This window comes from Ranitomeya variabilis, chromosome 2, assembly GCF_051348905.1.
Source record: "Ranitomeya variabilis isolate aRanVar5 chromosome 2, aRanVar5.hap1, whole genome shotgun sequence".
Lineage (NCBI taxonomy): Eukaryota > Metazoa > Chordata > Amphibia > Anura > Dendrobatidae > Ranitomeya > Ranitomeya variabilis.
The window spans coordinates 542,961,597-542,987,809 of record NC_135233.1 but is presented as its reverse complement, the minus strand read 5'-3'; the positions used below and the strand labels follow the sequence as shown (position 1 = coordinate 542,987,809).

The following is a 26,213-nucleotide window of genomic DNA, read 5'->3' as shown; positions in this document are numbered from 1 at the left end:
ACCGCACAGTATCCTTGTCTCTTTGTCTATCAAGTTTAGTATTGGCCTCCTTTGCTGAAAACTGATTTCATTTCTGTGTATGTCATTTCCCTCTCTACTCACAGTCAATATTTGTGGGGGGCTATCTTTCCTTTTGGGGTTTTCTCTGAGGCACGATAGCTTTCTATTTCCTTCTTATGGGGTAGTTAATTCTTAGGCTGTGAAGAGGTGTCTAGGGAGAGTCAGGAACATCCCACGGCTATTACTAGTGTTGTTGTTAGGATTAGGGACTGCGGTCAGTAGAGATACCACCTCCTCAGAGCTCGTCCCATGTTGCGTTTTAGCCACCAGGTCATATCAGTATGGCTTCTAAACCACCATGTCATAACAGTACAGCTGGCCCACAATGTGTTAAATGCATCTCAAAAGAGGGAAAAGGAAGTTCTGAGTCTTTTTTTTTTCTTTGTAGCTTGTTTTGTCTTTTTTTTCCCCTTAATCTCTGGGTGGTTCAGGATTTTGGTGCTGATATGGAGGTTCAGGGTCTGTCCTTGTGCGTGGATTAACTCGCTGCAAGGGTACAGAGTATCCAAGATTATGTTGTCCAGACTCCGGTATTAGAGCCTAGAATTCCTATTCCTGATTTATTTTCTGGGGAAAGATCTAAATTTCTGAACTTTAAAAATAATTGCAGATTGTTTTTTGCTCTGAGACCCCGTTCCTCTGGTGACCCCATTCAGCAGGTGAAGATTGTTATTTCTTTGCTGCGTGGCGACCCGCAGGACTGGGCATTCTCCCTTGAGCCAGGAAATCCTGCATTGCTCAATGTTGATGCATTTTTTCAAGCGCTCGGATTGCTGTATGACGAGCCTAATTCTGTGGATCAGGCAGAAAAAACTTTGCTGGCTCTGTGTCAGGGTCAGGAAGCAGCAGAAGTATACTGCCAGAAATTTAGAAAGTGGTCTGTGCTCACAAAATGGAATGAGTATGCCCTGGCAGCGATTTTCAGAAAGGGTCTTTCTGAAGCCCTTAAAGATGTTATGGTGGGGTTTCCCACGCCTGCTGGTCTGAATGAGTCAATGTCTTTGGCCATTCAGATTGATCGGCGCCTGCGCGAGCGCAAGATTGTGCACCATATGGCAGTGTCCTCTGAGCAGAGTCCTGAGCCTATGCAATGTGATAGGATTTTGACTAGAGCAGAAAGGCAGAAATTCAGACGTCAGAATGGCCTGTGTTTTTACTGTGGTGATTCTGCTCATGCCATTTCTGATTGCCCTAAGCGTACTAAGAGGGTCCCTAGGTCTGTTACCATTAGTACTGTACAGCCTAAATTTCTTTTGTCTGTTACCCTGATTTGCTCATTGTCGTCCTTTTCTGTTATGGCATTTGTGGATTCTGGCGCTGCCCTGAACTTAATGGACTTAGAATTTGCCAAGCGCTGTGGTTTTTCCTTGGAGCCTTTGCGGAGCCCTATTCCCCTAAGGGGGATTGATGCTACGCCATTGGCCAAGAATAAACCCCAGTACTGGACACAGTTGACCATGTACATGGCTCCAGCACATCAGGAAAATATTCGCTTTTTGGTGTTGCATAATTTGCATGATGTTGTTGTGCTGGGTTTTCCATGGTTACAGGTACATAATCCAGTGCTGGATTGGAGATCTATGTCTGTAACTGGTTGGGGTTGTCAGGGGATACATAGTGATATTCCTTTGATGTCCATTTCCTCGTCCCCTTCTTCTGATGTTCCTGAGTTTTTGTCGGATTTCCAGGATATATTTGATGAGCCCAAGTCCAGTTCCCTGCCTCCTCATAGGGACTGAGATTGTGCCATTAATTTGATTCCTGGCTGTAAGTTCCCTAAGGGCCGACTTTTCAATCTGTCTGTGCCAGAGCATGCCGCTATGCGGAGTTATGTAAAGGAGTCCTTGGAGAAGGGGCATATTCGCCCGTCTTCGTCACCACTGGGAGCAGGATTTTTTTTTGTTGCCAAGAAGGATGGTTCCTTGAGACCCTGTATAGATTATCACCTTCTCAATAAGATCACAGTCAAATTCCAGTACCCTTTACCTTTGCTTTCTGATTTGTTTGCTCGGATTAAGGGTGCTAGTTGGTTTACTAAAATCGACTTTCGAGGGGTGTATAATCTCGTGATGAATGGAAAACAGCATTTAATACGCCCGAAGGCCATTTTGAATATCTTGTGATGCCATTCGGGCTCTCTAATGCTCCATCGGTATTTCAGTCCTTTATGCATGATATCTTCCGAAATTATCTGGATAAATTCATGATTGTGTATTTGGATGATATTTTGTTTTTTTCCGATGATTGGGAGTCTCATGTGAAGCAGGTTAGGATGGTATTTCAGGTCCTTCGTGCTAATGCGTTGTTTGTGAAAGGGTCTAAGTGCCTCTTTGGAATTCAGAAAGTTTCTTTTTTGGGTTTCATTTTTTCTCCCTCGGCTATTGAAATGGACCCTGTTAAAGTCCAGGCCATTCATGATTGGACTCAACCCACATCTGTAAAGAGCCTTCAAAAATTTTTGGGCTTTGCTAATTTTTATCGCCGCTTTATTGCTAATTTTTCTAGTGTGGTGAAGCCTCTGACCGATTTGACTAAGAAAGGCGCTGATGTGATGAATTGGTCCTCTGCGGCTGTTGAGGCCTTTCAGGAGCTTAAACGTCGTTTTACTTCTGCCCCTGTGTTGCGTCAGCCAGATGTTTCTCTCCCTTTTCAGGTTGAGGTTGATGCTTCTGAGATTGGGGCAGGGGCCGTTTTGTCTGAGAGAAATTCTGATGGCTCTTTGATAAAACCATGTGCTTTCTTCTCCAGAAAGTTTTCGCCTGCTGAGCGTAATTATGATGTCGGCAATCGGGAGTTGTTGGTCATGAAGTGGGCATTTGAGGAGTGGCGACATTGGCTTGAGGGAGCCAAGCATCGCGTGGTGGTCTTGACTGATCATAAAAATTTGATTTACCTCGAGTCTGCTAAGCGGTTGAATCCTAGACAAGCTCGGTGGTCTCTGTTTTTCTCCCGTTTTGATTTTGTGGTCTCATATATTCCGGGATCTAAGAATGTGACGGCTGATGCCCTTTCTAGGAGTTTTTTGCCTCATTCTCCAGGAGTTCTTGAGCCGGCTGAGATTCTCAAGGAGGGGTTGATTCTTTCTGCCATCTCCCCTGATTTGCGGCGGGTACTTCAGGAGTTTCAGGCTGATAAACCTGACCGCTGTCCAGTGGGAAAACTGTTTGTTCCTGATAGATGGACTAGCAGGGTAATTTCTGAGGTTCATTGTTCGGTGTTGGCTGGTCACCCTGGGATTTTCGGTACCAGAGATTTGGTGGCTAGGTCCTTTTGGTGGCCTTCCTCGTCGCGGGATGTGCGTTCGTTTGTGCAGTCCTGTGGGACCTGTGCTCGGGCTAAGCCTTGCTGTTCCCGTGCCAGTGGGTTGCTTTTGCCTTTGCCTATTCCTGAGAGGCCCTGGACGCATATTTCCATGGATTTTATTTCTGATCTTCCTGTTTCTCAGAAGATGTCTGTCATCTGGATGGTTTGTGACCGGTTTTCTAAGATTTGGTACCGTTGCCTAAGTTGCCTTCCTCCTCTGATTTGGTTCCATTATTTTTTCAGCATGTGGTTCGTTTGCATGGTATTCCGGAGAATATTGTGTCTGACAGAGGTTCCCAGTTCGTTTCTAGGTTTTGGCGGTCCTTTTGTGCTAGAATGGGCATTGATTTGTCTTTTTCTTCAGCATTCCATCCTCAGACAAATGGCCAAATGGAGCGAACCAATCAGACCTTGGAAACCTATTTGAGATGCTTCGTGTCTGCTGATCAGGATGATTGGGTGACCTTTTTGCCGTTGGCCGAGTTTGCCCTTAATAATCGGGCTAGTTCTGCTACCTTGGTTTCGCCTTTCTTTTGTAACTTTGGTTTTCATCCTCGTTTTTCTTCAGGGCAGCTTGAGCCTTCTGACTGTCCTGGTGTGGATTCTGTGGTAGACAGGTTGCAGCAAATTTGGACTCATGTGGTGGACAATTTGACGTTGTCTCAGGAAAAGGCTCAACGTTTTGCTAACCGTCGTCGGTGTGTTGGTCCCCGGCTTCGTGTGGGGGATTTGGTCTGGTTGTCTTCTCGTCATGTTCCTATGAAGGTTTCTTCCCCTAAGTTCAAGCCTCGCTTTATTGGGCCTTATAAGATTTCTGAAATTATCAATCCGGTGTCTTTTCGTTTGGCCCTTCCAGCTTCTTTTTCCATTCATAATGTGTTCCATAGATCCTTGTTGCGGAGATATGTGGTACCTATGGTTCCCTCCGTTGATCCTCCTGCTCCAGTGTTGGTTGAGGGGGAATTGGAATATGTGGTGGAGAAGATTTTGGATTCTCGTTTTTCGAGACGGAAGCTTCAGTATCTGGTCAAGTGGAAGGGTTATGGCCAGGAGGATAATTCTTGGGTTGTTGCCTCCGATGTTCATGCTGCCGATTTGGTTCGTGCTTTCCATTTGGCTCGTCCTGATCGGCCTGGGAGCTCTGGTGAGGGTTCGGTGACCCCTCCTCAAGGGGGGGGTACTGTTGTGAATTCCGTTCTGGAGCTCCCTCCTGTGGTTGCTAATGGTATTTTTGTGAGTTCTGCCCTTGGGCTCCCTCTGGTGGTTTCGAGTGGAACTGCTGCTCCGTTAGGTAGCTGTAGCAGCTGCCATCACTGATCGCCTTGCCTGGGTTTGTTATTTAAACCTGCTCTGGGCTTTAGTTCATGCCAGCTGTCAATGTCTTAGGTTGGATTTGGTTCTCTCCTTGGATTTCTCATATGGCCTGTCCTTGTCAGCAAAAGATAAGTTTCTGCTAGTTCTTGTTTGTCCATTTTCTTTGGACACTATTGCTTTGCAAATATGTCTCTTTTTGTCCAGCTTGTCATTATGTCATATTCAGGCTAGCTGGAAGCCCTGGGAAGCAGACTTGCCCCTCCACACCGTGAGTCAGTGTGGAGTTCATTTTTGTAAACTCTGCGTGGATTTTTGTAGTTTTTAATACTGACCGCACAGTATCCTTTTCTCTCTGTCTATCAAGTTTAGTATTGGCCTCCTTTGCTGAAAACTGATTTCATTTCTGTGTATGTCATTTCCCTCTCCACTCACAGTCAATATTTGTGGGGAGCTATCTTTCCTTTTGGGGTTTTCTCTGAGGCAAGATAGCTTTCTATTTCATTCCTTAGGGGTAGTTAATTCTTAGGCTGTGAAGAGGTGTCTAGGGAGAGTCTTGAACATCCCACGGCTATTACTAGTGTTGTTGTTAGGATTAGGGACTGCGGTCAGTAGAGATACCACCTCCTCAGAGCTCGTCCCATGTTGCGTTTTAGCCACCAGATCATATCAGTGTGGCCTCTTAACCACCAGGTCATAACAGGAGCTATGCAGTTGCTAGAAAAGGCTAAGCAGTACGGACAGGTCGCTCATCATGTGGCAGCTTATTGCGTGGGAAGATGCTCTCAGAACTGGGGTGGAATGGCTGAGGGAGCACCCAAATGGTGTAAGGCTGAACAGAGAGGACACTGAGGAATCGAAAGGTACGGTCCATCCCAGAAGTGAGCTTAGTGACAGAGAGAAGGACATAGACAGAAGAGAAGTTGCACGTTGTAAAACCTGATGTTTGTGCAGGAAAGAAGGTGGATATGCTGCGTACAGAATCAAGTAAAGCTGTTGTTGTTAAAGTTGAGCTGGACTGTGTCTTCCTTTGTGCGGTACCATCTACAAAGAGCCAGTGGCAGCCCAGGGTGGACCCTGATGGCGCCGAGACCGATAGACATTATTGTATTGTGATGGGAGGCCAGGGTGTGGTACAGGGATTGCTCTCAGCCATGACTACCGCTTTGGCCCACCCTAACAGAGGGACGCAGCCCAGAGCGGGGAAGATGGAAGAAGGGGAAAGGAAGTCCCGAAAATATAGTTTCTTGCGAGCCCTACAGTCTGGGCCAACGTGAATAGGCGGGCTGTTTACTGCTTGATCGACACTGGGTCACAAGAGACTACTCTGCCGGAAGCCTACTTCAGACGACACTTTCCAGAGGTCTCATGACCAGAGTGGGGACCAGTAATAAGACTAACAGCGGCCAATCAGTTGCCCATTCCAGTTGCAGGAGTGTTCTGGATGGAGATTAAAGTATGCGGGAAAGATATAGGCCACAAGGGGGTCGTGTTGGTCACAGGAGATGTCGGTTGTGGACCTGTAATGTCTCTGGGGATGAACGTGTTGAAGAAGATGGGACAACTACTGATTAGTGAGCCACAGGGACCTTTCTTGAACCAATGGAACCCATAAACCCCTCAACGGAAGGTGTTCCAGAAGCTAATCTGAGCAGCTCAAGCCCAGGAAACGTCGGAAGACAGAAGAGTCTTGGGAAAAGTGATGGTACCGGCGGCTGCTAAGATTACTTTACCTCCCGGCCAGACAGTGCTCATATTGCCAATGCGAGCTTGTACTCCTCTGGAGGGAGTGGAGGTGCTAATCGATCCAGCAGTGATGGACCAAATACCCCCTGGATTGCTTGTCGCTTGGACATTAGCCACAGTTCAAGTCGGCAACATTGTAGTGCAGTGTGTCAACCTGGGGACCGAAAGTTTAATCAGATTTTATTGGTTCTACGTAACAAAACATAACATAAAAAACAAATTTTCATTTTGGCCACTCAGGACCTCATTGCATACAATAAGCCAGAGAATCATAATACCGCTTTTGTATATCCAAGTTGATCACAGATGCATTTAAGATAATTTATACACTTTTCTCTGTATTATGTTAAAGAGATATACCGTATATACTCGAGTATAAGCTGACCCGAGTATAAGCCGAGACCCCTAATTTTGCCACAAAAAACTGGGAAAACTTAATGACTCGAGTATAAGCCTAGGGTGGAAAATGCAGCAGCTACAGGTAAATTTCAAAAATAAAAATAGATACCAATAAAAGTAAAATTAATTGAGACATCAGTAGGTTAAGTGTTTTTGAATATGCATATTGAATCTGGAGCCCCATATAATGCTCCATACAGTTCATGATGGGCCCCATAAGATGCTCCATACAAAATACGCCCATAAGATGCTCCATATTAAAATATGCCTCATATAATGCTGCACAAATGTTGATTATGACCCCATAAGATGCGCCATACAGACATTTTCCCCATATAATGCAGCACAAATGCTGATTATAGCCCCATAAGATGCTCCATACAGACATTTGCCCCATACAATGCTGTGCACATGCTGATTATGGCCCCATAAGATGCTCCATACAGACATTTGCCCCATACAGTGCTGCAGAAATGCTGATTATGGCCCATAAGATGCTCCATACAGACGTTTGCCCCATACAATGCTGCAGAAATGCTGATTATGGCCCCATAAGATGCTCTATACAGACATTTGCCCCATACAATGCTGCAAAAATGCTGATTGTGGCCCCATAAGATGCTCCATACAGACATTTGCCCCATACAATGCTGCACAAATGCTGATTATGACCCCATAAGATGCTCCATACAGACATTTGCCCCATATAATGCTGCACAAATGCTGATTATCGCCCAATAAGATGCTCCATAGACACATTTGCCCCATACAATGCTTCACAAATGCTGATTATGGCCCCATAAGATGCTCCATAGACACATTTGCCCCATACAATGCTGCACAAATGCTGATTATGGCCCCATAAGATGCTCCATACAGACATTTGCCCCATACAATGCTGTGCACATGCTGATTATGGGCCCATAAGATGCTCCATACAGACATTTGTTCCATACAGTGCTGCAGAAATGCTGATTATGGCCCCATAAGATGCTCCATACAGACATTTGCCCCATACAGTGCTGCAGAAATGCTGATTATGGCCCCATAAGATGCTCCATACAGACATTTGCCCCATATAATGCTGCACAAATGCTGATTATGGCCCCATAAGATGCTCCATACAGACATTTGCCCCATACAATGCTGTGCACATGCTGATTATGGGCCCATAAGATGCTCCATACAGACATTTGTTCCATACAGTGCTGCAGAAATGCTGATTATGGCCCCATAAGATGCTCCATACAGACATTTGCCCCATACAGTGCTGCAGAAATGCTGATTATGGCCCCATAAGATGCTCCATACAGACATTTGCCCCATATAATGCTGCACAAATGCTGATTATGACCCCATAAGATGCTCAATAGACACATTTGCCCCATATGCTGTTGCTGCGATAAAAAAAAAATAAAAAAATCACATACTCACCTCTCATAGCTCAGACCCCCGGCACTTGCTATAGTCAACTTTCCCCATTCCACCACCGGGCGCCGCTGCGTCTTCTGCACTGACGATCAGGTAGACTACACTAACCACGTCATCGCGCCCTCTGACCTGAGCGTCACAGCAGAGGATGCTGAAGACGGAGCGGCGATGGAACGTGGACAGGTGAATATCGCGCATTGACCCTGTTATACTCACCTGCTCCTGGTGCGGTCCCTGCACGTCCCTGGTTCTCCGGGCGCCGGCAGCTTCTTCCTGTGTTGAGCGGTCACATGGTACCGCTCATTACAGTAATGAATATGCGGCTCCACCCCTATGGGAGTGGAGTTGGGTCCATATTCATTACTGTAATGAGTGGTACCATGTGACTGTTCAACGCTGGAAGAAGCTGCCGGCGTCCGGAGAACCACGGATGTGCAGGGACCGCGCCAGGAGCAGGTGAGTATGACTAGACAGCTGCCGCTCTCCCTCCCCTGCCGACCCCTGGGAATGACTCGAGTATAAGCCGAGAGGGGCAGCCTAAAAAAATGGGGTGAAATTCTCGGCTTATACTCGAGTATATACGGTAAGTAGAAAAAAAAAGACAAACAAACAAACAAGAAACATACCACAACATTGGTGAATACATTGTGTTACCAAGGTTTTGTCCCCCAGACAATTTTGAGTGTTCCTGATAGATTTTTTTCATGCTGATTTCAGAAATGACTTCAGATTTTTCCTATCATGTAAGGTTTTTGAGAAATGATACAAAATATTATAATATTCTGTTATAATTCTAAAAGCTCATATATGAACTTTTTCTGAATTTTCCACTGAAATAACATAAATCGCTGATCTACACATATGCAACTTATTATGCAAATTCTGTGCAGGTGAAGTGAATAATTTGGATGACCGTGTACAGAGCATACCACATCTCCTGTGCAGGGGAGGAATCAAAAGACAATACTGACATTACAGCAGGGGATCACAGAGGATCCATTTTGTGAGGTAAAACATTTCACTGACTGTTTTTAAACAATATTTTACCTCACAAAATGTATCCTCTGCAATCTCCTGCTCTAATGTCAGTATTTTCTTTTGCTCCCTCCCCTGTGAGCACATTGGGGGGAGAGATTCTCAACCCTGCAAAGCCTGCCCCCAATCGTGACATTACCACCCTCCCGATGCGATAGCTCCATCTAGTTACTATCATATATGTGATTCGCCTGAATACTTTTCGTTGTAAAAACTGAAGATTTATTTTGAAATGTTGCGTCGGTGTCTCAACAGCAGTGATAATTTCTGCTACATATGCGGAGAATATACAATGAAGGCACAAAATAAGGAAATTACTTCACTTGTTAAGAAAGCATATGAACTATACTTTGAATGTTCAATTGGAGATCTGGACAAACAGTGGGCACCTCATATATGCTGTTAGCATATAATAAGCATTAGAGCATGGCTGAATGGATCATGACCTTCAATGCCGTTCGCTATCCTAATGATAATTAGATAGCAGAGACATCATGTAACAGATTGCTACTTCTGCCTTAACAGGATGTTCAGCAAAGAACAAGAAATCAATAGAATATCCTAATCTTCCTTCAGCCATAAGACCAGTGCCACACAATGAAAGTCTTCATGCTCCAAAGCCGCCCAAAGTATGGACAATGGAGGACAATAAAGACCCAGACTTTGAGCCTTCTGCATCTAATCCACATCTGTTCAGTCAAGCTGATCTGAATGACTTGGTCAGAGATTTGAAATTGTCAAAGAGGTAGCAGAATTATTGGAATCAAGGCTACAAAAATGGAATCTGTTATTACCAGGAACAAGAGTTTCTGTTTTTCGCAGTCGTCAAGAAGACCATAATCAATTTTTCAACCATGTCAACAGTTTAACCTTTTGCAACGACAACTTGGGGTTGTTTGGTGCTCTTGGATGCAAGTGCAGCGCCCCAGAGTCCTGGTCGTTGCAGTACTGTGGCTCCGCCACTAAGGGGAGCTGTGGTACGTCTGATGGCACTGAAGGAGTTCATCTGATCAGGTATCACAGACACCAATACATTTCACAGTCGGGCCTCCAGGGGGAGCTAAGGGTTCTATTCACTAGGCCACTCCCCACCATAGTGGGTAAACTGGGGGTCAGGCAGGAAGTTAGATCAGAAAGCTGACTGGGTTGGAACCAGGCAACACCTTGTGGCAGAGGGTGTTGTGGGGGAAGATACAGTAGGGTCTCTGTCAGGGGTGGGATCCTGACAGAGGCTTGGCGACTTGAGCGAACGTAACGGGACCGTGCCTGCTCAGGATAGCGGCGGTGCCCAAGGAAGGATCAGAAGCGAGATAGATTGTGCTGAGTGAGAAACGAGATCAAGGCAATAAGGAGAACACCAGTAGGAGTCGTGCTGTAAGACCGAGGCAACATCCTACTGAGGCGCACAACCGGTGGCCGGAACGCCGAGGGAGTATTACAATATTCAGCTTCAAGCAATACTCTAAACAGCGGCAGGACAGTCAGTCTAAGGCGGGCTGTCTCACTTAAATCACCTATGCAGTCTTGGGGGGCAACTTGTGGAGAGGGGCGACTCTAGGGTCCCGGAAGAGCTCCGAGCCTACCCGTCAAACGGGTGCCGTCCTAACCGTAACATCAGGGAGGGACGGAGGATTAGCAGAACATCATCTAATCGAGTTGTGAGGGAACTTAAGAAACAGATACAACAGTTGTGGGGACTTTCCGTAAGCACAGCAGGGAAGGACCGCAACACATAGCGCTAGAGGGAAGGCACAGATTTCCACCTGCTAAGAGAACTCTGGAGGTGCCATTGGACCGGCCGGACTTGCGCAGCCTGGTGAACCATATTCCGGACTGAGGACCCAGAGATCTTCAGTAAAGAGGTAAAGAGACTGCAACCTGGTGTCCTCGTTATTTACTGCACCGCACCACTACAGCCTCACCACCACCATCTACATCCGTCACATCATTCACTGTGCGCCCCTCGGCAGGGTCACAGATCGGGCCTAGCCACCGTGACAACCCCAGAGCAGAGACTCAGAGGCCCGGTACCGGGTACCCCTCGGCCCTGCGGCAGTGGGGGTGCTACAAACTTGGCGTCACGAACAGGATCTACTTAAGCCTGAAGAATCAGGTGATGTGTGCCTTGGAACTGTAATTAATTGTGCTTGGACTGTGCTTTATTGAGAGGATTGTGTATTGCCATTTGCCGCCAGAAGTTCCCGCCAAAAACCGCCGCCATTGCTACACCAAAGGAGAAGGAGGGCGTGCCATGGGAGGAGACTACCAAAGCGGCGCCAGAAGTAGCGACCACCCCCTCCAACTCCTGCTGCGAGAGGACGATCTACCCAACAGCAGAGGAGAACCGCCCCCTGACTTGCAACGGCGGGAACGAGGTGAAGGAGGAGCTCGACCTTGGAGAAATGGCGGAGCCAGGTGCATGCGTTGCCGCCGAATGCCCGACAGCGACGATGAGCAGCAAGTGCCCGAACCACAGCGAGGTGATCCTGGCCTGCCCCTGTCCATCAGAGACGGACTTGCGTCCACCGCCGGTGAAGGACCTGAACTCCTCGGAGCCGCCGGTGGAGGAGCCGAGCTTACCTATCCCAGCCACGGAGCCATGGAGGGCGGAGCCACATCCAGAGACGACTCCGGAAGAGCCGCGGTCCGGGCTGCAGCCGATTCCAGTGTCCTTGTCAACGGACCGGAGCGACATTGGTGGAATCACATCAGGCGCAGGTATGGACGGCACCCCTACTCCCCTGGCCGAATCTGCTCTCCTGACTGATCCCGCTCCTGTGACCGCTCCTCACCCCAGCAATAATCGTTCCTTCTTGGTGGAGCGGGTGATCCTCACCTCTAACGCGATGGGGAAGCTAGTGCCTCCGCTACCAACCAAGATGGGAGAACCCATAGATGTGGGCCTAGACGGGGTGATCCTCCGGTGGGACACCCCCTGGACCGGGCCAGATGGAACCCGGGAGGATGGCCTCACCCTTGCCGTGCTTACTTGGGAGCAATATAAGCAATGTCTAATCCACCACTGGAAGGGTCGAGACGAGGCCGAACAACATGATACACAACATAGAAAGTCTGCGCACGGCAGGAAAGACGTGGTAAAACGGGGAACTGTACTGGCCTACCACCCGAAGAGGGGATGGGGCTCCATACAGGAACCGGGACTACCAACTGATGTCTTTGTTACTAGTTATAACGTGAAAACCCCCTGCTGCAGTCGAGATGGTGACCCATTACAAAGGGGGGATCAGGTGACCTACACCCGTCATCGGAATGCACAAGGATGGTGCGCCCGGAACGTTCGACGGTGTGAACCTGAGAGAGCGCCCCCTGTTGCCCCGATCATGACTGATCCCGATTTGCCAGACCTTGTTCCTATCACCACCGTACGCCTTGTAGCGGCTACTGAACTCGCAAGCAGGATTAGCCTTCAAATCCAGACACCGGCTGATCTGATGGCGCCTGAGAGAGCAACTACCAGCATGGGTGCTGCCCCAGCCAGGGGTGGGGAACCACCTTCTGTACCGAAAGATGAGTAAGCAGGAATGCTTAAATATGTGTACATAGTTACTGTTTTACTGTTTTGCTGCTAAACCCGTCTAGGGTTAACTTTTAAAGGGGATCCCTTTGTTGACCCGGGATCCCTATTGTTTCTGCTTCTTTTTGGTTTGTTTTTTAAGTTTTTGCACAAGTTTTCAGAACTGCCGCAATCATGAACAGTGCATGATACAAACTTTTTGTAAATAGTTTGCACCTTATTAAAGGTGCTCCCTACTGGTTTTACTTCAAAAAGAACTCTTTGTGAAGATACCACACTGGAACCTTTGCTGAATACGGACTGGTAGCTTGAGAAGATATGCTACCTCATAGAGACTTGGTCCCCTCTTAAAGGGGATGTTTATTTGTTGCACTTAAATGGTGATATTGCTTTAAGACAGGTAGCAATAATGTTTTGATGAAAAGAAAGTGATGATAATGTTTGTATGAGAAAGTTATATGTATCCAACTAGTTAATTGTAAAGAAATGCTGATAATGTTCCCTGAAAGAAGGTGAAAGCTAGAAGAAGGATGCAGTGGGCCCGTAGGGGTAGACGTAGTGTCCTGCATACGTGTTAATAAGAAAGTAATGAGAAGGTTTAATGTTATATAGAAAATGTTTGATAATGTTGATAGACAACGAGGACAGAAGGTGAACCCTGAGTCCTCCTAGGAGCCATATAGAGATGGCTCAGTGCTCTTAAACTGAAAGTAGTGTTATGTTCTATACTGTGTATAGTAGTTGAAAAGACAGAAGGCTCGGGCTGAAAGGAGCGGTCCTGTAAGAAAGGAGAGGCAGTAGGTCTGGTGCCGTTAGGACAGGCGGTCCTGCAGATTTAAAGAAGGAGAATGTAGAAGTTAAATTGCCTTATAATGTGATTATAAGAAGGTCTTTAGCGGATTCAGAGTGTACATCCTTAAGGACAACGTTAACTTATTATTCAAAAGTTTGCACTAAGTAGAGTACTCGGTTGGGTAACAGGAGTTATTTATAGCCTGTAATTTATAATGTTAACCATGTTTGTAACGTTCAAGTGTCCTCACCTCCCATAAAGGGAAGCTTTGTTCAAATATACTTATTGCTATTGCACTCAACCAAACTGTATGTCTTTTTGCTAACTTGTATTGTTGTTTTCTTCCCAGTCCCGGAGTACTGTGTTTAACCAGGGGGGAGTGCAGCGCCCCAGAGTCCTGGTCGTTGCAGTACTGTGGCTCCGCCACTAAGGGGAGCTGTGGTACGTCTGATGGCACTGAAGGAGTTCATCTGATCAGGTATCACAGACACCAATACATTTCACAGTCGGGCCTCCGGGGGGAGCTAAGGGTTCTATTCACTAGGCCACTCCCCACCATAGTGGGTAAACTGGGGGTCAGGCAGGAAGTTAGATCAGAAAGCTGACTGGGTTGGAACCAGGCAACACCTTGTGGCAGAGGGTGTTGTGGGGGAAGATACAGTAGGGTCTCTGTCAGGGGTGGGATCCTGACAGAGGCTTGGCGACTTGAGCGAACGTAACGGGACCGTGCCTGCTCAGGATAGCGGCGGTGCCCAAGGAAGGATCAGAAGCGAGATAGATTGTGCTGAGTGAGAAACGAGATCAAGGCAATAAGGAGAACACCAGAAGGAGTCGTGCTGTAAGACCGAGGCAACATCCTACTGAGGCGCACAACCGGTGGCCGGAACGCCGAGGGAGTATTACAATATTCAGCTTCAAGCAATACTCTAAACAGCGGCAGGACAGTCAGTCTAAGGCGGGCTGTCTCACTTAAATCACCTATGCAGTCTTGGGGGGCAACTTGTGGAGAGGGGCGACTCTAGGGTCCCGGAAGAGCTCCGAGCCTACCCGTCAAACGGGTGCCGTCCTAACCGTAACATCAGGGAGGGACGGAGGATTAGCAGAACATCATCTAATCGAGTTGTGAGGGAACTTAAGAAATAGACACAACAGTTGTGGGGACTTTCCGTAAGCACAGCAGGGAAGGACCGCAACACATAGCCCTAGAGGGAAGGCACAGATTTCCACCTGCTAAGAGAACTCTGGAGGTGCCATTGGACCGGCCGGACTTGCGCAGCCTGGTGAACCATATTCCGGACTGAGGACCCAGAGATCTTCAGTAAAGAGGTAAAGAGACTGCAACCTGGTGTCCTCGTTATTTACTGCACCACACCACTACAGCCTCACCACCACCATCTACATCCGTCACATCATTCACTGTGCGCCCCTCGGCAGGGTCACGGATCGGGCCTAGCCACCGTGACAACCCCAGAGCAGAGACTCAGAGGCCCGGTACCGGGTACCCCTCGGCCCTGCGGCAGTGGGGGCGCTACACAAACATGACCCGAAGGAATGGCGACTGATCATTGACTCGTCAGTTTTAAGTCTGAAGGCTCTTTTACTACACAACGGAAATATCTATCCTTCTATACCTATTGGACATGCCGTACACATGAACGAAACATATGAGAATATGGAGTTACTGTTGACCCACATTAATTATAGAAATTATAACTGGAACATATGTGGTGATCTAAAAGTTGTTGCACTTCTTCTTGGACTGCAGCTTGGATATACCAAGTATTGTTGTTTTATTTGTGAGTGGGACAGTCATGTACGAGAAATGCACTATTTCAGAAAGGACTGGCCACTCCGCGAAAACCTGGTTGCTGGACAGAAGAATGTTAAACATAATCCTCTCGTTGATCCAGCAAAGATATTTCTCCCTCCTTTGCATATTAAACTTGGGCTTATGAAGAATTTTGCCAAAGCAATGAACAAAGAATCGGAAGCCTTTTCTTACTTGCGACAGAAATTTCCAAGAATAAGTGATGCAAAGATTAAAGAGGGTATTTTTATTGGCCCATTGATCAGAGATATAATGATTGACAGTAGCTTTGATGGTCTTTTGCAAGGTGGCATGGAGAGCCTTTAAAGATGTGACCTTCAACTTCCTTGGCAACAGCAGGGCACCGAACTTTGAACAACTCGTGGACAACATGCTCACAGCATATCATTTGATGAAATGTAATATGTCACTAAAATGCATTTTCTACATTCAAACTTGGACTTTCTTCCAGCCAATCTTGGTGCCGTTAGCGATGAACACGGTGAAAGATTTCCCCAAGACATTGCGCTGATTGAGAAAATGTACCAGGGAAAGTGGAGTACGTCAATGCTGGCTGACTATTGATGGAATCTTATTAGAGAAGAATCTGACACGGATTTATAAAGGAAAGTCATCTGCCAAACACTTTTGAACAATTGCTTTTGCTACTGACATCGATGCACATGTATGTAGTGTCTCGGACGTCATAATGTAGACTATAAACTGTTGTTTCTTATAAACCATACATGATACAGACTTTTGGAGCACATATTCGTGTTCAGCATATCAAAATCTATAAGATACAATAAAATTTTCTCAGGGTACAAGAACTTCCCTGAAATTTGTTGCGCAGTGATATAGCTACCTAAGAAGGATATATAAATTCTATTAGATTTAAAAGTAGGAAGAGGGAGGAGAAGAAGAAGAAAAAGATCATACAAAGGAATAAGACATACAAAGGGAGGACAGGGTGGGAGGAGTAAGGGGTGGTGGTGGAAATTTTTAGTCCATATTTTCCCTATTCAGAAGGATAAATAGTGGGGATCAAACAAATGTCTAGGAGGGGTGACCAATTAGCAATTATTGTGAAGTCTTTTCTCTCAGGAAAATAATTCGGGGGAGTTCCTAAAGAGAATCCACGGTTAACACAACCGAACAATCTTTATACTACCGAAAAGAAAAACAAAATATGAGCGGCACAATCCCTCATCCAACGGTATCAACGAGACTCTATTCAGTGTGTGCCACCAGATGCCACTCATCCATATACCGCTGACTTAGGACTTCGGGTGCTCCTTCAGAAAAAAAGACTTCTATGTACATAATCCTTGTGAGGAAAGCAATAAGGGCACTCACCAGTCTTCAAAAGTGACTTCTTTATTAATAACAACTCCAGATAAAATTCATGGCCGGGGGAGAGGGAGCCGAAGCTCGTGTGAGCAGGGGAGGACGACGGCCGTTTCGCGCTGTGCCTGCGCTTCTACGGGTGTTATTAATAAAGAAGTGACTTTTGAAGACTGGTGAGTGCCCTTATTGCTTTCCTCACAAGGATTACGAACAATCTTTATGTTGTCACCCGTGGCTTCTGCTGATAGATCTTTCATATGACAAATATATGAAATTTCGTCCTGCCATTCTGACATAGATGGAGTGACTGATGTCCGCCAGTGTCTGGGTATCATTGTACGAGCTACTGCCAAGCAGAATCTCAAAAGACTACATTTCTGTGTACCTATAGGGCCTGGGAGCATAGATAAAAGGGCAATCTGGGGGGAGAGAGTAATTCCCCTGAGATCTTATAATATGCGTTAAATACCCCATCCAAAAAGGTCTGATTTGGTCACAATCCCACCAAATGTGCAACATCATGCCCCTCTCTGTTCCACAACCCCAACACACATCCAGCACCGAAGGGAAGATCACATGTAGCTTTGTTGGAACCCGATACCAGGGCCGGACTGGGACTGAAATTCAGCCCTGGCATTTTTAAGCTCACAGGCCCACGTCTTGTAACTTCTGTAATCTTGCTCTCTATATAGTCTAAGTACAGGTCAGTCTAAGTACAGGTCAGCAGCATACAATCAAAACATTTTGTGTTGCGGACCTACATAGCCAACAGCCACTGAATTATGGCCAATTTAGATGAGCCAAAAATCATGAAATGTGTGATTGTAAGAGTGCATCTTCCTGATTATTGGCTCATTTAAATAGGTCAATAATCACCTGATGTAAGAGCAAAATGATTATTAGTCACGTGAGACGATTTTTAGCCGGCTTAAAAATCAAGGTTCTTGGTAGCATATTGCCCTGGTAAACAGGACGTGTGCTCCTGAGAACAGGACATTCTACGTGCACAGAACATATTAACAGTCACTGTGTGCACAGAGAAGTGCGTCCTCCTGTGTGAATAGGCCGCGTAGGATGCTGACTGAGGTGTATATAGCTGGTCAGTGGTCATTTACATGTTATAACAGTAATGACAGTAAAGTCTCATTCAGATGTCCGTTTCTCACGTTCATGTTCTATCTGTGGTTTTCATTATTTCTTTTCCATTATAGTCTATGGTGCTGCTCACAAGCCCATATGTTTTTGCAGACTGTGTCCCCAAATAAAAATAAGAGACATTTTTGTTTTTTATCGTTGTCACAGACAAAATTACCTATACAGGTCTATGAACCTGTGTCAATCACGGACAGCACACAGATATGTGAAGAGCAGAACAAAAATGGTTACCTCAATGAACCATTTTAAAAAGAATTTGTGATAAATATTGACCTGTCCATTCAAGGACATTTTAGCTATAGTATGAAATCCTGTTTTTCTTGTCTGTGGAATTGCCTTTGTACTGTTTGTTGTGAAACTGCCGCCCACGAAACTGTTTTTTTCTTTCTTTTCTGTTTTGTCTCTTTGTTTAAACATGCAAAACTTGTATAACCACTGAACCTACTGATACAACTATATAAAGAAGGGATAGCACCTTGAAGGCAGGCGTGCTTCAGAGACTTCCCAGTGATACACTATACAAGACGTGTCTTGTGTATTATTTCTGGTGATTCCCCACTTCCAAAGGCTTCTCCGATTGAGTGTGATCCTGACATTTCCTGGCGCCTGAACGGGGACCCGAGGTCTGTGTATTCCTTCAAGAACACCGGCAGAACACGAACGAAAAGAGAATCTGGGATAATGGACGGCAGATGAACAAAAACCTGGCCAGGTAAGAGACACTGTTAAATCTCTTATATCTGCCCTGCACTGTCCGTAAGATTTTCTGTGTCGTGTTCTTTAGCGGGTAGTTCTAGTAGAGGAGGATACCTATAGCTCGGGTTCTTGAACTATTTAGGAATTGATCACCTCACGGAGTACGGCATTGAATGAGAGTGAGTGTGAATAAAAGGTGTGTGGAAGTTGGGAATAGCCCTATAAGCCGCCCAGGGTGTTGAAACAGAAGAAGTGACTGTCCCACTGGGCAACGTGGTTGCGTCCTTTCGGGGAGACCTCCGCGTCTATGGTTCAATCTCTGACCCTGTCTTTGACAAAAACCTGGTGACGGATAAGTGTATGATAGTATGAGCCCAGGACAGATAAATTAGCCTGGGACAAGAATACGTTGTGTATGATAGTATGAGCCCAGGACAGATAAATTAGCCTGGGACAAGATACGTTGTATGTTCTTTTTCTTTTTCTGTCTGGTTGCATTTGTGTTGTTTGCTATAGGTGTAGGAATCAGGATTTTCTTACATCAACATAGTTTAAACATCCTAGCTCCTTAGGAAGAAGGTAACGAGGTATTCTCATACCCAAACGCCACCTAGGGCAAGAAAAGACATCCTAGCTCCTTAGGAAGAAGGTAACGAGGTATTCTCATACCCAAACGCCACCTAGGGCAAGAAAAGACATCCTAGCTCCTTAGGAAGAAGGTAACGAGGTATTCTCATACCCAAACGCCACCTAGGGCAAGAAAGCTCAGGATAAGAAAATGGGGAATAAGCAAACAAAGTCGGAACCAGAAGAATTAGATATCTATACTATCATAAAGGAGAGAAGTGGTGAAGATGCCACTAAGGGGCTGAGAAAGATTTTTAGTAAGTTTGGAGTTACTAGGGCAGAAGCTTTTAGTAGAAAAAAATGGGAAGGAATTCAGGAGAAAAAAAAAGGGCATAATCAGAGACAAGAAATGGATAGATCAGATCCAAGCATTGATTGATGTCTCTAGGGTAGCAGAAATGCTGTGGTCTGCCCTATTGGAACAAGCATGTGGGCATGACAGCATGTGCATTTAGCTAAACTGATCTGTGTGTATGAGGAATCCCTGTGTAATGCAGATTCCCCAAATTTCCACTGCCAGTGTTGTGTGACTAATGTGCAGAGAGTGTGTGCCTTACAGACACAACTGGCAGAGAATGAACAGTATAATGTAGACAGAGAAAAGCAGATTGCTAGTCTTGAATCACAACTGCTGAAAATGAAAAATCATTGTGTTGATATGGAAGCCCAGCTGATTCAGTCTGGGGCTGAGGTCAGAGCTGTGAAGGAAATGGCAGCAGCCAGTGATGCCATTGTTAATCAGTGCAGTGTGGAGCTGGATACTAGTTCCCAACTGATTACTAGTCTGAAAAATATCATCAATGATTTTTCAAATGTGGTGCCGGCCTTCTCTTTGTCTCTGAACACAAGGTCAGATCCCCGACCAATTGTGCCCTGTGCAGGGCAAAAAGGGGGGAGTGATGGAAAAGGTGATATATCAAATATTTTATCAAATTTTGATCCAATAATAAAAAGTAATGACAGATATGTGCTGTCTAAATTACAAAGAAAGTTCAAACGTGACATTGTTAAGAGTGCATCCTTAGTAATGGAAGAGTTTAAAAGTTCCAGACAGAGGGAGGTATGTTCTGTCCGGGCCCATAAATCAGGCTTGGCATGTGTTACATGTTATGCCTGTGCTGGCTCCGGCCATATTGCCAGGTACTGCAAATGGCCGGGTACGATGAAGGAGAGGAAATATTATTCTGTGAAATGTTTTAAATGTGGTCACTTTGGACATATTGCAAGGAACTGTTACTGCACAAGTAATTGTGAAGGGCCTAGCAATATGTCAGGGAGCACAGGCATTTTCACAGACATAATGGCATTTTCTCTCAGTCTGTCCCAAGCCACGGGCAAACTCCTCAAAATGGCCAATTACAACCAGGGAGGATAGTGAGGTCTTGATGTAAACTCAGATTATAGAGTTTCTATCTGGTCTCTGGTCTTTCATTGTTTCTTTTGTTTTAGCTCCTTTTATTCTTCTTCTATTTGCTAAGTTTGCTCTTTTGTTATTGAAATGAATTGTTAAGGCCCCGTCTCACATAGCGAGATCGCTAGCGAGATCGCTGCTGAGTCACAAGTTTTGTGACGCAACAGCGACCTCCATAGCGATCTCGCTATGTGTGACACGTACCAGCGATCAGGCCCCTGCTGCGAGATCGCTGGTCGTGTCGGAATGGCCTGGACCTTTTTTTGGTCGTTGAGGCCCCGCTGACATCGCTGAATCGGTGTGTGTGACACCGATCCAGCGATGTCTTCACTGGTAACCAGGGTAAACATCGGGTTACTAAGCGCAGGGCCGCGCTTAGTAACCCGATGTTTACCCTGGTTACCAGCGTAAATGTAAAAAAAAAACAAACAATACATACTCACTATCTGATGTCCGTCAGGTCCCTTGCCGTCTGCTTCCTGCTCTCACTGACTGCCGGCCGTACAGTGAGAAGTGAGAGCACAGCAGTGACGTCACCGCTGCGCTCTGCTCTCAGTGTACGGCGGCTCAGTCAGTCAGAGCAGGAAGCAGACGGCAAGGGACCTGGACACCGAAAGGCGAGTATGTAGTGTTTGTTTTTTTTGGTAACCAGGGTAAACATCGGGTTACTAAGCGCGGCCCTGCGCTTAGTAACCCGATGTTTACCCTGGTTACCCGGGTGCTGCAGGGGGACTTCGGCATCATTGAAGACAGTTTCAACGATGCCGAACTCGTTCCCCTGATCGTTGGTCGCTGGGGAGAGCGGTCTGTGTGACAGCTCCCCAGCGACCACACAGCGACTTACCAACGATCACGGCCAGGTCATATCGCTGGTCGTGATCGTTGGTAAATCGCTAAGTGAGACGGGGCCTTTAGACCAGCGTGGTTTAGACAGGAGGCAGAAGAGCCTTATCTGAGGTGCAATGTGATTACAATGATAATAGGATTTGTTAGTTGTTGTTTTTTTTTTTGTTTGTTTTTTTTTGCTGTTTTCTATCAGACCCCCTGTGGTTTTTAACTCCAGGTTTCCATAGAATTCATAATGATAAGAGTAACACAGATCACAGGATAATAGAGTCACATCCATGGATGCTCTGATTTGTTGCTTGAAGTAAGATAGGTAGGGAGGTGTGTGTTCACCTAAGCTTTGAAGTTCAGCTGTAAAACTGACTTTGTTTGTTTGTTTTCCTGTGCATCTTAGATTAGATAAAGGGTGTTGTTACGTGAGCTAAGATAGGCGAGTAAGCATGGACAGATAACGGATGTACACGATGGAGTGTCATGTTATACAGTGTGCTGACCTTGAAGTTTGGACGGACAACATGGTTTCGTTCACCTGATGCAGGATACAACTAGAGTCAGTGTACCTTAGCTAAAAGTTTAGTTTTCCTAGGGTGTTAAGTAGCCGCAATTTCACTGTTATTAGATAAAGCTTCTGAGATTGTTCTTGATCACCCACTTCTAGTTCAGACCACTCATGATGTACATGGCATTCTTAACCAGGTCCAACCTAAACATATTTCAATGGCCAGACACCTCCGTCTCCAATGTTCCCTACTACTGCCGCCCAACATTTCCTTTGCCAGGATTCAGACTCTTAATCTCGCATCTTTGCTCCCTTTAGAGTCTGAGGGGGGTACCATACCTGAGGAAACTGCACTCTCCAACTCCTTTGACCCATCAGAGTCAATGCATGATTGTGTACAATTAATGGAACAAGAGACTCAGGGCTTACGTAATGTACGTGACAAGCCACTCTGTAATGCTACATTTGAACTTTTCATAGATGGCAGTAGATATGCAGATATGAATGGACAATTTCATACAGGTTATGCGGTAGTAACTCAGCATGAAGTGCTGAAAGCAGAACCTCTCCCTGCTAATCAGTCTGCACAAGAAGCAGAACTTACGGCATTAGTTGAAGCTCTAAAAATAGCCAAAGATCAGACAGCAAACATATACACTGATTCTAGATATGCACATGGCATTATTTTCGATTTTGGCGTAATATGGAGAGCCAGAGGTTATATGACTGCTTCAGGCCAACCTGTTAAACATGCCTCCCTCATTAGACAGATTCTGGAGGCAGCACAAGAAACTAAAGAAATAGCGGTGATAAAGGTAGCTGCACATGTGAGACTCGACACCGAGGAAGCCAGGGGTAACGATAAAGCCGACAAGGCAGCAAAACAGGCAGCACGTAAACCCTTACATCATGCCCACACACTAGATAGCTCTGAAGATGATGAGGAGAGATTGAAGGAAGCTCAGAAACAGGTAGACGACGAAGAACGAGGGCAGTGGCAGAAAAAAGGGGCAGAAGATCAGCAAGGATTATGGAAAAAAGGAACTTTGTTGTGTTTACCCAGAGCCTGGTACCCCGCAGTGGCAAGTGACCTCCACCTACCCACGCATGTATCGGCAAACGGTATGACGCTCAAGGTAAAAGAAAGGTGGTTGGCTCCAGGCTTTGGTAATTTTGCTCGGAACATGTGTGCTGCATGCGCTATATGCCTGGCACACAATCCAGGTCAGACCATTAAAACCCCAACCAAGCATCATGTAAGACCACTGTATCCCTTTCAAAGACTCCAGATCGACTACATCCAACTTCCTAGGTACAATGGATACGAATATGTGCTTGTGTGTGTGGACATGTTCTCAGGGTGGCCAGAGGCTTATCCAGTTCGTAAAGCCTCAGCAAAAACTACTGCCATTAAAATAGCACATGAACTGATACCCCGTTACGGCATGCCTGAGGTGATCGAGTCAGATAGGGGTACCCATTTTACTGGGGAAATATTCCAGAATGTTATGAAAATGTTGGGAGTAGAAAACCAGTTTCACACTCCGTATCACCCACAGAGTTCAGGTAAAGTGGAAAGATTAAATGGAACAATAAAATTAAAAATCCAGAAGGCCATGGCAGAAACAGGAAAGCCTTGGACCGAGTGTCTACCACTTGCCCTGTATTCCATCCGAAACGCCCCAAGGGGGAAGGCTAAGCTGTCACCACATGAGATTCTTTTTGGTAGAGCAGCAAATTTGGGTTGTTATTTTCCACAACAACTGATGTTGAATACTGAGACTTTAACTGCTTATGTACAAGAATTACAAAAACGTTTAACTAAAGTGCATTCGCAAGTTTTTGCTTCCCTTCCAGATCCAGAAAATCTCGAAGGAGGCCACAAGTTGGAACCTGGTGATCAAGTCTACGTGAAAAGACACACCAGAAAGACTCTGGAACCGAGGTTTGACGGACCTTTCCAAGTCCTGTTAACAACTCCGACAGCAGTCAAGCTTGAAGGAAAGGCATCATGGATACATGCAAGCCATTGCAAAAAAGCAGTATAAGACTCATGATATTGATGTTAATAATGTTAACCTCAACGGAGGCATGGGAAAGACTGAATTCTCTAGCCCCTTTGAACAATAGATTCGTACAACATCATAGAAAATTAGTGCATGACTTGTTAAATAATACGCAACCCCTGGCAGATTGTTGGATCTGTACCCATTCACCAGTATCAGCCACAAGTATACCTTTTCTAGCAGTTCCCGTGTCAGCTGAAGAAATATTCGCTTGGCCTAATTGTTCAGACAACCTGGCCAACAACCAACCTGGCAATACTAGACTATGGAATACTACAATCACCATACCAGTTGTGGGATGGGTAGAATTTCCTTGGTGGCAGGGCAATCTTACAGGAAAAATAGGCAACTTACAATATTTAGCATTCAAGGGAGGAAAATGGGTACCTAGGAATAAGACTGGATTAACTGATTTAGTACAGGTCCCCACTGAAAATCTACAGCTCAGTTTCAGTACAACCACCCCTTCCTCTGATGCTTTCAAACCTACAGTATTGGAAAGATACATACATAATAGAAAATGGGAACATTCCGAGTTGTTCCCCCAAGGTGATGCAAACAGTTGTACAAGTAAGCCGGGGAACCTGGTTTGTAATGAATCCAATGAGTATGTCAACGGAATGCATGTATGTGGGAATCCCGCAGCCGGGTACTGTAGCCCCTTGGGACAAAAACCCTCTTGGTGTATGCTTCAGAATGTATCTAGTTTTGTGGATTTGGCTCACAGATTGGTATTGCAGCACTCAGCTTTGTGGGATCTGCCTGAGGGTACATTTTGGATATGCGGAGAAGGAGCATATAAATGGCTTCCCGTAGGTATAAAGGGTACTTGTACATTAGGACGCCTAACCCCGGCTACTTTCATAATTTCAAATAAACAAGTGAATATGCAAGCCGTGCCCAAGCACACATTGTATAAAAGAGCTGCAGATAACTCACCACGTCCCTCGGGGAGGCCGCATATAGTACAAATGGGAATTCCCAACAAAATTGCTAGTACCATTTTTATTTATCCTATGTTAACACAGATGTGGGATAAATTAGTTAGAGCCACGGATTATCTAGATGACCAGATTTGGGATATATTGGACATATTAAATACTAGTATAGCTGTACAGAATCAGCTTATAATAGTCACTAACCAACATACCCTGGTATTGGATTACCTAACTGCCTCACAAGGGGGTATGTGTCAAATCATCGGACCCACCTGCTGTCATTATATAGACCCGAATAGTACTATGAGTATGAGATTTAAATCAGAAGACGTACAACGACTCAGGGATCAGTATGACAAAGACAATGACCAAAATAAGGATAGCTGGTGGTCAGATACCTTTTCCTTTCTTAACCCGGCCAATTGGTTCAGGGGAATCGGTGGGTGGGTTACCGGGATTATGCAAAGCCTAATACATACAGTTATGGTTATTGTAATTATATATGTATTATTCAAGGTTGTACTCAAGGGTATCTCGGTATGCACAAATAAATTTTGTGTAATGGATGCGAGAATATAAAGTTTTTTTTTTTTTTTTTGTTGTAATATCACAAAAAGAATGACTAAAATGATCGTCTATATGACAAGGTTTTGAATGGAATATGTCAAAGGGGGGATTGTGAAGAGCAGAACAAAAATGATTACCTCAATGAACCATTTTAAAAAGAATTTGTGATAAATATTGACCTGTCCATTCAAGGACATTTTAGCTATAGTATGAAATCCTGTTTTTCTTGTCTGTGGAATTGCCTTTGTACTGTTTGTTGTGAAACTGCCGCCCACGAAACTGTTTTTTTCTTTCTTTTCTGTTTTGTCTCTTTGTTTAAACATGCAAAACTTGTATAACCACTGAACCTACTGATACAACTATATAAAGAAGGGATAGCACCTTGAAGGCAGGCGTGCTTCAGAGACTTCCCAGTGATACACTATACAAGACGTGTCTTGTGTATTATTTCTGGTGATTCCCCACTTCCAAAGGCTGCTCCGATTGAGTGTGATCCTGACAGATAGCACCAGTGTACACTCTGCGTGGCCCGTGATTAGCATTGTAATGTATAGGAGAAGCTTTTAATTAATTTTTTTCATAAGTGAAAATCACTCAAGTTTCAGTCTGGGGGCAAGGACACATTACCGGCCCATGTGTAG

The 26,213-nt window shown here is 45.4% G+C and overlaps 1 long non-coding RNA gene across 1 annotated transcript in view; it reads left to right on the top strand.

Moving 5' to 3' along the window:
• LOC143807009 (uncharacterized) overlaps window positions 1-26,001 on the top strand; it is a 55,505-nt gene extending 29,504 nt beyond the window's left edge. Inside the window, exon 2 of the long non-coding RNA XR_013221615.1 lies at window positions 23,859-26,001. This is a non-coding gene — a long non-coding RNA (uncharacterized LOC143807009). The remainder of the gene's footprint in view (window positions 1-23,858) is intronic.
• The last annotated feature ends 212 nt before the right edge of the window (window positions 26,002-26,213 follow it).